This window comes from Perca flavescens, chromosome 13, assembly GCF_004354835.1.
Source record: "Perca flavescens isolate YP-PL-M2 chromosome 13, PFLA_1.0, whole genome shotgun sequence".
In the NCBI taxonomy this organism is placed as follows: Eukaryota; Metazoa; Chordata; class Actinopteri; order Perciformes; family Percidae; genus Perca; species Perca flavescens.
This window is the reverse complement of record NC_041343.1, coordinates 8,940,349-8,954,119: the sequence shown is the minus strand read 5'-3', so window position 1 is coordinate 8,954,119 and position 13,771 is coordinate 8,940,349.

The following is a 13,771-nucleotide window of genomic DNA, read 5'->3' as shown; positions in this document are numbered from 1 at the left end:
CTGGTATATTCTGTCAAGTAAACCTTCTCTTAGCAATTGTTTACCTCTCTTACCTATAATTGTATGTATTTAGTGCAATGGCAGGTGTCTGTATTTACAATGTTTAATAAAATAATATATGTGGTGTGTGTGCATGTGTGTCACAGTTTTGAACAACAGGAAGGAGGAAAGCAGCAGATGCATAACACAGAAGGCTGGGCTGAAAATAAATGTACTAAATCAAAGCATGTGGAGACTACTGGCAGGCACATACAATGAAAAAAAAAAAACTTTAGTAGTAAGACAGTAAACGTGATTTGGGAATGTCTGAAAATTATGACATTAAAGATATGCAGTCAAGAGGTGAAACAAGCCCGGGCTTTAAATACACCAAGGAAAGCTAATTAGGAAATGAGGAACAGGTGTGAAAGTGACTAATGAGGAGGCAGGGGAGGAAGGAACACTCAACAGGGACGATGGTGACTAGTGGACAGGTAAGGGATAGCAGCGTGACTGACTCTGACCCAGACTGGGGAGGTAGAAAAGGTTTGTAAGTGGTGGTAAAGGGAGACATACAGTGAGGAAAATAAGTATTTGAACACCTGAGAAAATCAATGTTAATATTTGGTACAGTAGCCTTTGTTTGCAAGTACAGAGGTCAAACGTTTCCTGTAGTTTTTCACCAGGTTTGCACACACTGCAGGAGGGATTTTGGCCCACTCCTCCACACAGATCTTCTCTAGATCAGTCAGGTTTCTGGACTGTCGCTGAGAAACACGGAGTTTGAGCTCCCTCCAAAGATTCTCTATTGGGTTTAGGTCTGGAGACTGGCTAGGCCACGCCAGAACCTTGATATGCTTCTTACAGAGCCACTCCTTGGTTATCCTGGCTGTGTGCTTCGGGTCATTGTCATGTTGGAATAAACCAGCCTCGACCCATCTTCAATGCTCTAACTGAGGGAAGGAGGTTGTTCCCCAAAATCTCGCAATACATGGCCCCGGTCATCCTCTCCTTAATACAGTGCAGTCGCCCTGCCCCATGTGCAGAAAAACACCCCCAAAGCATGATGCTACCACCCCCATGCTTCACAGCAGGGATGGTGTTCTTGGGATGGTACTCATCATTCTTCTTCCTCCAAACACGGTTAGTGGAATTATGACTAAAAAGTTCTATTTTGGTCTCATCTGACCACATGACTTTCTCCCATGACTCCTCTGGATCATCCAAATGGTCATTGGCAAACTTAAGACGGGCCTTCACATGTGCTGGTTTAAGCAGGGGAACCTTCCGTGCCATGCATGATTTCAAACCATGACGTCTTAGTGTAGTACCAACAGTAACCTTGGAAACGGTGGTCCCAGCTCTTTTCAGGTCATTGACCAGCTCCTCCTGTGTAGTTCTGGGCTGATTTCTCACCTTTCTTAGGATCATTGAGACCCCACGAGGTGAGATCTTGCATGGAACCCCAGTCCGAGGGAGATTGACAGTCATGTTTGGCTTCTTCCATTTTCTAATGATTGCTCCAACAGTGGACCGTTTTTCACCAAGCTGCTTGGCAATTTCCCCGTAGCCTTTTCCAGCCTTGTGGAGGTGTACAATTTTGTCTCTAGTGTCTTTGGACAGCTCTTTGGTCTTGGCCATGTTAGTAGTTGGATTCTTACTGATTGTATGGGGTGGACAGGTGTCTTTATGCAGCTAACGACCTCAAACAGGTGCATCTAATTTAGGATAATAAATGGAGTGGAGGTGGACATTTTAAAGGCAGACCAACAGGTCTTTAAGGGTCAGAATTCTAGCTGATAGACAGGTGTTCAAATACTTATTTGCAGCTGTATCATACAAATAAATAGTTAAAAAAATCATATATTGTGATTTCTGGATTTTTTTTTTTAGATTATGTCTCTCACAGTGGACATGCACCTACGGTGACAATTTCAGACCCCTCCATGATTTCCAAGTGGGAGAACTTGGAAAACAGCATGGTGTTCAAATACTTATTTTCCTCACTGTATATTATTATGACCCCTTGTTTGTTTTCATTAGCCCTATGTGATTTCTCACCAACTTATGTTACCTGATCAAATGGGTGAGGACTGGGTACAATCGTACATTTCCTTTAATCAGGAATTGAATCCTTCATGCTTTTGTGCGGCTTGTTACCTAATGTAATGTGTGATTGCTACTATTACTATCTTCCCAATGTTATGTATAATTTTTTTGTACATGTGAGGATATAATCAACAGGAATGCACCAGATAATATGATCCCTGCATGGGTCCTTGATAAAATGCTTCCTGAGATTTCATTATTTGGCAAAAGCAAAAGCAATGACATTGAAATGTATAAATCCTCAAAGGTATGTACATACAGTACAGGCCAAAAGTTTGGACACACCTCATTCAATGCATTTTTATTTTCATGACTATTTACATTGTAAATTCTTACTGAAGGCATCAAAACTATGAATGAACACATGTGGATGAATTATGTACTTAACATAAAAGTGTGAAATAACTGAAAACATCTCTCATATTTTATAAGTAGCCACCCTTTGCTTTTTTATTAATAAGGGAAAAAATTCCAGTAATTAACCCTGACAACGCACACCTGTGAAGTGAAAACCATTTCAGGTGACTACCTCATGAAGCTCATTGAGAGAACACCAAGGGTTTGCAGAGTTATCAAAAAAAGCAAAGGGTGGCTACTTTGAAGAATCTAAAATATAAGACATGTTTTCAGTTATTTTGCACTTTTTTGTTAAGTACATAATTCCTTATGTGTTCATTCATAGTTTTGATGCCTTCAATGAGAATCTACAATGTAAATAGTCATGAAAATAAAGAAACACTTTGAATGAGAAGGTGTGTCCAAACCTTTGGCCTGTACTGTACCTTTTCAATATCATGTTGCCAAAATCCACCAAAGAGACAAAGCATACTATGTCTGACCACTGGGTGGCATTTGAATAAGCACAGCATTGGACCTTTAGTCTATTGTTCATGTAGTATTCTAGAGTATATAGGAACCAATGCAAGTGCATTGACAGCATCTCTTGGGATTTGTGGTCACTGTGTAGGTGAAAGAGACAGAGATAGACAGAAAAAAAGAGAGATTCAGCATGCTCTGTGTTATCAGGGTGTCCTTGGGCCGCTCCCTCGCTCATTTCCATCTCTGTCTGCTCACGTGTGGCACACTGTTCGAAAGAGACAGAAAGAGGGAGAGCGAATGCACTGCAAAAAAATCACAATGCCTGCTGCTGCATCCCCTTAATCATTTAACACAGTTTGCTTCTAACACACATACAGTATTAATGATACTCCTAAAGACCTCCCTGTCTTGGGCTGCTCTTGACTTCACTGCATATCTGCTTTGACTGGGATGTGTATATGTTAGTTACCTACAGGATATACTGCATCTTAAATACTAATACACCTTTTTGTTTGCACACATCTTGCCATGCACATGGTGTAAGCATATTTTTTCATATACAATATGTTATGGCAAATACTATATGGCTTCTGTGTTTTTGGACACATCTCAGTTCAAAGCCCATACCATCTGTGAATACTAACAACCCCCAATTGCGTGTCTTTACATTTTATAATGTGACAGCCACCAGTGCACATAAGTATTCAACCCATCTACAATATGATTCCAATGATGGGAAATGCATAGAAAATATATTTGCCTATTTGAAACGTATGTGTTCTTGTATGATTTTTGGATACTCTGCCTTCTTCTTTTTATCTCATTCTCTGTAGCTTCATCTAATTGAACCTGACCGTCTCTATAAATAAAAGTGTTTGTTTGTTGACACTCTACATGATGTATTGCTGCCTGTAATTTGTGGAAATAGGACTGCAAGTAAAACATTCATAAATTGTTTTCATTCACACAAGCCAAAAGGCCAGAGGCAGGTATAGTGCTGTCTTACAGTCTTTTATTTCCAAGATATATGACACTTAATTTTTGGTAATATATCAGTGTGCATCCTGGTTCAAACGATAATCATGTACAACACTGCTGTTATTTCCTTACCTTAACATAATGCCCTCAATGTTATCCAATATAGCAGCAGCGTTTTGTTACTACTACTAAAGCAAACATGTCAGATCAACATTATTTATTTAGGCCACATTTTATTATACATGAAACTCACTGTTCTCATTCATTCCTAATTAAGGAATTTATGAATCACAAGGCAGTAAAAGACTTAAATCTGTGTCTTGACGTGTGCATCATATTTGTGAACTGTCGCAGTTTTCAACACCTGCGATACAGAATACTACCTGTAGTCATGACCCACTTAAGTGATTGTTCAAGACAAAGGTAACAGGATGTCATGCTATACTATTTGTGTCAAGTTAAAAGTCATAACCCCATCGTAGGGCACAAAAGTGTCTAATCTGCACCATCGGAGTTATGTAAAATAGACTACAAAAACACGCACAATAGCGCAAATCAATTCCAGAAACTTCATTCCCAACTGAAAATGGCCTTTTTGCTTACATTGTGCGTCTCTGCTCTGAAGTTCAACTGGGAAATGAGAAGACAGGTGTTCCTTGAATCTTTTTTCCTTCCTTGAGGCCTTTTGTTAGCAGTAGATATGTTTCCTCTATTCATCTTTGCCCTATTGACCGTAGCATAGACCAGCACACACAGTTGAGCTCATTGTACATATTGGCAATAAATATATCAAATTCAAACAGGTTGGGGAGGTGCAGAGAGCTGGCTAAATCTAGTTTTAACTGTAAGGGTGTATGTACATTAAGCTAACATGAACTGTTTCCAACAAAAATCCAGACTACATGTGCGCGATCACATAAGGCTTGTATCATGTGAACATGCCAACAGTTTTGTTGTCATTACTTAAAATTCCTCATGGGGGCAACAGAAAATATGCACTATAGCTTTAATAGTATTACGAACTGGGTGTCTGGGATGAAGTCTCCCAAAAAAGAAAGACTGTATTACAGATTTTCTTGAGTGTATACACAGACAAAATTTAACTATGCAAGATTCATTCTATTTTTATGCTCCACTGCTAAACTATCAGCACTATTCTTAAATTCTTAACCAACCAGGACTGAAATTGTACGGACTGCCACTTTGACAATTCAAAACAAGGAAGATTGTTCCATCTTCCTTGTAAAAAGTGAAGAAATAATATAGTCATCTATCTGACAAAAAGGTTCCTTTTCAAAGCACTTTAAAAAACAAAACAAAAAAAACAAGAGGCTTTTTAACTCACAGTCCCAGGCATAGATCAGCCAGGTCCAGCTTGTTGCTAAACCACTAGTATTTTCCCATCATTGTATGTTTTAGCACAGCTCCAGTAACACTATCTTGATCTTCTCTGGTGTATACTGTACAATTATTTGCACCGGGGGGGTAGACATGTATGTCAGACATTAATGTCTGTAATGTCTATCTATAATATAATGTCTATCTGTAATGTCTAACTGTAATGTATGTAATGTAAAGTCTATCTGTAATGTCTAACTGTAATGTAATGTCTGTAATGTTAATCTATAATGTAATGTCTAACTGTAATGTAATGTCGGTAATGTCTGTCTGTAATGTCTAACTGTAATGTCTGTAATGTAATGTCTATCTGTAATGTCTCACTGTAATGTAATGTCTGTACTCACTAACTGTAATGTCTGTCTGTAATGTCTATATGTATTGTAATGTCTGTAATGTCTATTTGTAATGTCTAACTGTAATGTAATGTCTATCTGCAATGTCTAACTGTAATGTAATGTCTAACTGTAATGTAACGTCTGTAATGTTTATCTATGATGTAATGTCTAACTGTAATGTAATGTATGTAATGTCTATCTGTAATGTACTGTCTGTAATGTCTAACTGTAATGTAATGTCTGTAATGTAATGTCTGTAATGTCTAACTGTAATGTAATGTCTGTAATGTCTCTTTAATGTCCAACTGTAATGTAATGTCTGTAATGTAATGTCTAACTGTAATGTAATGTTTGTAATGTCTATCTGTAATGTAATGTCTGTAATGTCTAACTGTAATGTATTGACTATCTGTAATGTCTAACTGTAATGTATTGTCTATCTGCAATGTCTAACTGTAATGTAACGTATGTAATGTCTATCTGTAATGTAATGACTATATGTAATGTCTAACTGTAATGTAATGTCTGTAATGTCTATCTGTAATGTAATGTCTATATGTAATGTCTAACTGTAATGTAATGTCTATCTGTAATGTAATGACTATATGTAATGTGTAACTGTAATGTAATGTCTGTAATGTCTAACTGTAATGTCTGTAATGTATATCTGTAATGTCTAACTGTAATGTATAGCTGTAATGTAATGTCTAACTGTAACGTCTGTAATGTCTATCTGTAATGTAATGTATGTAATGTCTATCTGTAATTAGGGGTGCACCGATCCGTTATTAGGATCGATTATCGGCCCCGATATTGACAAAATAGCTGGATCGGGATTCGGAATAATTAACAGATCCACGGGCTGATTCCAGTTCTTTTTTTTTTCCTCCATCGCAACACTGGGACCCCTGTTAACTGCTCATGGTAGTAACTTTATAACACCACAATTAATAACCCACAACTAACTATCTTAAAAGGATAAAACACCATAGCAAATAACAATTTGTGACTTAAACAGTTTCTAACACTGATAATTTTACATTTACAAATGTACACCGCCCAACGGCATGCTGGGTAACATTATAGCTGCTAGCCTAGCTAGCCAGGTAGCATAGCAGTCTGTTAAGCTGGGAGAGGCTCCGGTCGCTACTGCACATTCAAGAACAAAGAAGAAAGTTAGCTATGAAGTGGAAAGACCGGAGTTACACCAGAACAACGTGTGCTCATGAGAGAAGCCGTCTGTTGTTCTGAAGTTTTTTGTTTCTAAAAAATCTGACATAATTTAGCCACTGTTGTTGCCCGTCGCTCTAACATTACTCGGCCGTGCTAACGTTACTGTGCTAACGTTAAAGACATGTCACTTCAAGTATGCAGCGGAGCAACATTATGAAGGCAATCCCCCTACGGTCCCGCTACAGACCGTTGAGAAAGACGGGTTCAGAGCAATGATTAAAACACTGGATTTAAGATGTTTTGCCTCGCTGAAATACGTCCGCCAACCTACTAACATTATTCAAACAGCGAAGGAGGCTGACAGCAGAGCTCCGTTCAGTCGCCCAGTACAACCACACTACAACAACCTAACTTACCTGTGGCCAAGGTAGTGTTTATACAACTAGCTTACAACTATTTTGTTTTGAAAGGGAAACAATGTTGAAGTTGTTTGTATGTGTAGGCTATTCATTCGATTTGAGTTTATTTTACTACTTTGCAGTTTGCACAATAAAAAAAGCTTTTAGTAAACATGATGACAATAACATATGTTTGTGATATTCTATGTACTCCTGAATAAGCCATTATAAACCTATAAAGATGGCCCATTATTGAAGGCCCATTACTGTTATTTATTTAAATTTATTTTAAGAAGTTTGATTACGTTATATTTTCAATTTTAATGCACAATTGTTTTTTAAATAACAAATAAATAAGAATTCAATACATTACATCTATGTTATTTTGTCTTAATTAGGAAAGTCTGGTGCCTTTAGTCTCTTCCACATGGTGGAAGGAAGGTATAAGGTGGAAGGTATACAGTTTATTATTAATTCAGCAACAGTATCGGATCGGTATCGGGTATCGACAGATACACAAAGCCCTGGCATCGGTATCGGAACTGAAAAAGTTGGATCGGAGCATCCCTATCTGTAATGTAATGTCTGAAATTTTCTAACTGTTAGAAAATAATCACACTACAACAAATAATACAGGTGCAAATCAGAACTGTCACAGTAAGGCTCATCTTCAATAAAATAAACATAAACATGACAGGGCTGGAACAAGCGATATTTGGTACAGTAAGTCAGCATAAATCATCCTTAAGAATCACCGGTGGTCCAAATGTTAACCTATCCCAAAGAGAAAAGCACTTCAAATACAACGAAGCAAAGACAAACAGATGTATACTAAATGCATAGCAATATTCATTTGTTGATGGTTGACACACACAGAGAGCATGCCTCCAATGCTTTCCTCCCCTCTAAGAACACCATAAAGGATCTCCACATATTGTCAAAGATGAGATATTTACCCTTTAATGTAAAAGTGAGCTTTTCCAGTGCAAGACAGTCTGACAGTCCTGCAAGCCAGACATTAAAACTTGGTTTGATAGTGGATTTCCAAGATTTGGCTATGGTATATTTAGCTTGTAAGATGCAGAAAGTAATCATAATTTATTTACCTTGCTGAGATTATGATTTACGGGAAAAACACCAAAGATACACAGTTTGGTGTCTAATAATAGCTTTACCATGCCAGTCTCTTACTCTCTGAGGAAACCATTGATCTATCAACGATTATTGCATAGAAACTTGATGTCAATCCCCTCTTAGGGTGTTGATTTGTTGCTATTTCTTCTACGCAGCTAAGAGTAGGTAGAGATAAAGATTTCTGTATCTTAAATATATAGCTTCTTATCTGCAGGTATTTAAAAAAATGTTTTAGTTGGATGTCATACTTTTGCCTCAAATCTTCAAACGACATGAGAATGTTATTTTTAAATAAATCAGCAATTTTACTTAGGCCTTTGTTTGCCCAAATTGTGAAGCCCATATCTTGTTTGCCGGGTGTGAAAGCGCTGTTACCCCAGATTGGTGTAAATTAAGATAACACCGGTATCTCACCAGTATGTTTATGAACCTCATACCATAATCAAGTTTTTAACAAAGGGATTATGTGTTAATGTCTTTAATCCTTTTAATTTAGCTGAATATAAATATGAATTGAGTGGTAGAGGGGATGTCATGCTTCTTTCCAAACTCATCCAGGAACGTGGCGTTTCATATGAGAAACCAACAAGAGGCAGTTGTAAGTTGGGCAGCCCAATAATACCATTGGAGGTTTGGGAGTTTCAAGCCTCCTCTATCATAGGGGAGATAAAGCAAAGATAAGCGAAGTCTAGCCCGTCTGTTGTTCCAAATGAAATTACAGAACATGCTTTTCAGTAATGGTATTAAAGGGGTGATAGAATGCAAAACCGATTTTACCTTGTCATAGTTGAATAACGACAGTTCGGTGGGTAAATAGTCATACATAGAAGCTCAAAATCCCATTAACACCCCTTTACTATGAAAATCTCATATTTTGAAACTGCCGCTGAAAACGGGCGAATCTCAACAAAGCTAGTTGCTTACGTAAGCATCTCAAAACCTGTACCTTTGTCACGCCCATTGGGTGTATTAAGAGAATGGTCACGCCCCAACATTTACATAAGCTACACAACTGACCTGAGATCAGGTAGCCTTCTGAATCTAGGTCGCGCAGATCTCTGCTATTCCGTTACAAAATTCACCTCTGAAACTTTTTTTTATGCGAGCTTTAAGTTGACATTTAAGCCTTTATTTTTACTTTCCTTCATCAGAATGCTTTAAAAAAATGCACAGGGACATTAAGGGATGTGTATACTATCACCCTGGGGTGAAATCAGTCTGGCTAATATGGAGGTTTTAGAGCAGCCTGAATAAGTCTTACAATATGGCTTTAAATAGCAGCCTCAAACAGAGTTGAAATATAGCTTTAAGTTGACATTTAAGCCTTTATTTTTACTTTCCTTCATCAGAATGCTCCAAAAATGCACAGGGACATTAAGGGATGTGTATACTATCACCCTGGCGTGAAATCAGTCTGGCTAATATGGAGGTTTGGTTTTTAGAGCAGCCTGAATAAGTCTTACAATATGGCTTTAAATAGCAGCCTCAAACAGAGTTGAAATATAGCTTTAAGTTGACATTTAAGCCTTTATTTTTTTTTTCCTTCATCAGAATGCTCCAAAAATGCACAGGGACATTAAGGGATGTGTATACTGTCACCCTGGGGTGAAATCAGTCTGGCTAATATGGAGGTTTGGTTTTTAGAGCAGCCTGAATAAGTCTTACAATATGGCTTTAAATAGCAGCCTCAAACAGAGTTGAAATATAGCTTTAAGTTGACATTTAAGCCTTTATTTTTCATCAGAATTTCAGGGACTTCATCAGAATGTCTCCAGCCTGAAAATGCACAAGGGACATTAAGGGATGCTTTGTATAGCCTTTATTTTTACTTTCCTTCACCCATTGGGATGTGAAATCAGTCTGGCTAATATGGAGGTTTGGTTTTTAGAGCAGCCTGAATAAGTCTTACAATATGGCTTTAAATAGCAGCCTCAAACAGAGTTGAAATATAGCTTTAAGTTGACATTTAAGCCTTTATTTTTACTTTCCTTCATCAGAATGCTCCAAAAATGCACAGGGACATTAAGGGATGTGTATACTATCACCCTGGGGTGAAATCAGTCTGGCTAATATGGAGGTTTGGTTTTTAGAGCAGCCTGAATAAGTCTTACAATATGGCTTTAAATAGCAGCCTCAAACAGAGTTGAAATATAGCTTTAAGTTGACATTTAAGCCTTTATTTTTACTTTCCTTCATCAGAATGCTCCAAAAAATGCACAGGGACATTAAGGGATGTGTATACTATCACCCTGGGGTGAAATCAGTCTGGCTAATATGGAGGTTTGGTTTTAGAGGTTTTTAGAGCAGCCTGAATAAGTCTTACAATATGGCTTTAAATAGCAGCCTCAAACAGAGTTGAAATATAGCTTTAAGTTGACATTTAAGCCTTTATTTTTACTTTCCTTCATCAGAATGCTCCAAAAATGCACAGGGACATTAAGGGATGTGTATACTATCACCCTGGGGTGAAATCAGTCTGGCTAATATGGAGGTTTGGTTTTTAGAGCAGCCTGAATAAGTCTTACAATATGGCTTTAAATAGCAGCCTCAAACAGAGTTGAAATATAGCTTTAAGTTGACATTTAAGCCTTTATTTTTACTTATTTTTACTTTCCTTCATCAGAATGCAGTCCTAAAAATGCCACAGGGACATTAAGGATGATGTGTTATACTATCACCCTGGGGTGAAATCAGTCTGGCTAATATGGAGGTTTGGTTTTAGAGCAGCCTGAATAAGTCTTACAATATGGCTTTAAATAGCAGCCTCAAACAGAGTTGAAATATAGCTTTAAGTTGACATTTTAAGCCTTTATTTTTACTTTTATTTTTTACTTTCCTTCATCAGAATGCTCTTTAAAAATGCAAACAGGGACATTGACAGGGATGAATGTATACATTAAGGGATCACCCTGGGGTGAAATCAGTCTGGCTAATATGGAGGTTTGGTTTTTAGAGCAGCCTGAATAAGTCTTACAATATGGCTTTAAATAGCAGCCTCAAACAGAGTTGAAATATAGCTTTAAGTTGACATTTAAGCCTTTAGGTTTTTTTACTTTCCTTCATCAGAATGCTCAAAAATGCACAGGGACATTAAGGGATGTGTATACTATCACCCTGGGTGAAATCAGTCTGGCTAATATGGAGGTTTGGTTTTTAGAGCAGCCTGAATAAGTCTTACAATATGGCTTTAAATAGCAGCCTCAAACAGAGTTGAAATATAGCTTTAAGTTGACATTTAAGCCTTTATTTTTACTTTCCTTCATCAGAATGCTCCAAAAATGCACAGGGACATTAAGGGATGTGTATAATGTCACCCTGGGGTGAAATCAGTCTGGCTAATATGGAGGTTTGGTTTTTAGAGCAGCCTGAATAAGTCTTACAATATGGCTTTAAATAGCAGCCTCAAAACAGAGGTTTGGTTTTTAGAGCAGCCTGAATAAGTCTTACAATATGGCTTTAAATAGCAGCCTCAAACAGAGTTGAAATATAGCCTTTAAGTTGAAATATTTAAGTTGACATTTTTATTTTTACTTTCCTTCATCAGAATGCTCCAAAAATGCACAGGGACATTAAGGGATGTGTATACTATCACCCTGGCGTGAAATCAGTCTGGCTAATATGGAGGTTTGGTTTTTAGAGCAGCCTGAATAAGTCTTACAATATGGCTTTAAATAGCAGCCTCAAACAGAGTTGAAATATAGCTTTAAGTTGACATTTAAGCCTTTATTTTTACTTTCCTTCATCAGAATGCTCCAAAAATGCACAGGGACATTAAGGGATGTGTATACTGTCACCCTGGGGTGAAATCAGTCTGGCTAATATGGAGGTTTGGTTTTTAGAGCAGCCTGAATAAGTCTTACAATATGGCTTTAAATAGCAGCCTCAAACAGAGTTGAAATATAGCTTTAAGTTGACATTTAAGCCTTTATTTTTACTTTCCTTCATCAGAATGCTCCAAAAATGCACAGGGACATTAAGGGATGTGTATACTATCACCCTGGGTGAAATCAGTCTGGCTAATATGGAGGTTTGGTTTTTAGAGCAGCCTGAATAAGTCTTACAATATGGCTTTAAATAGCAGCCTCAAACAGAGTTGAAATATAGCTTTAAGTTGACATTTAAGCCTTTATTTTTACTTTCCTTCATCAGAATGCTCCAAAAATGCACAGGGACATTAAGGGATGTGTATACTATCACCCTGGCGTGAAATCAGTCTGGCTAATATGGAGGTTTGGTTTTTAGAGCAGCCTGAATAAGTCTTACAATATGGCTTTAAATAGCAGCCTCAAACAGAGTTGAAATATAGCTTTAAGTTGACATTTAAGCCTTTATTTTTACTTTCCTTCATCAGAATGCTCCAAAAATGCACAGGGACATTAAGGGGGATGAAATGTATAATGTTTTTCACCCTCAAACAGAGTTGAAATATAGCTTTAAGTTGGCCTTTATTTTTACTTTCCTTCATCAGAATGCTCCAAAAATGCACAGGGACATTAAATGTGGTGAAATCAGAGTTGTGAAACACATTAAGGGATGTGTATAATGTCACCCTGGGGTGAAATCAGTCTGGCTAATATGGAGGTTTGGTTTTTAGAGCAGCCTGAATAAGTCTTACAATATGGCTTTAAATAGCAGCCTCAAACAGAGTTGAAATATAGCTTTAAGTTGACATTTAAGCCTTTATTTTTACTTTCCTTCATCAGAATGCTCCAAAAATGCACAGGGACATTAAGGGATGTGTATAATGTCACCCTGGGGTGAAATCAGTCTGGCTAATATGGAGGTTTGGTTTTTTAGAGCAGCCTGAATAAGTCTTACAATATGGCTTTAAATAGCAGCCTCAAACAGAGTTGAAATATAGCTTTAAGTTGACATTTAAGCCTTTATTTTTACTTTCCTTCATCAGAATGCTCCAAAATGCACAGGGACATTAAGGGATGTGTATAATATCACCCTGCACAGAAATCAGTCTGGCTAATATGGAGGTTTGGTTTTTAGAGCAGCCTGAATAAGTCTTACAATATGGCTTTAAATAGCAGCCTCAAACAGAGTTGAAATATAGCTTTAAAGTTGACATTTAAGCTTTATTTTTTTTTTTCATCAGAATTTCCTTCATCAGAATGCTCCAAAAATGCACAGGGACATTAAGGGATGTGTATAATGTCACCCTGGGGTGAAATCAGTCTGGCTAATATGGAGGTTTGGTTTTTAGAGCAGCCTGAATAAGTCTTACAATATGGCTTTAAATAGCAGCCTCAAACAGAGTTGAAATATAGCTTTAAGTTGACATTTAAGCCTTTATTTTTACTTTCCTTCATCAGAATGCTCCAAAAATGCACAGGGACATTAAGGGATGTGTATAATGTCACCCTGGGGTGAAATCAGTCTGGCTAATATGGAGGTTTGGTTTTAGAGCAGCCTGAATAAGTCTTACAATATGGCTTT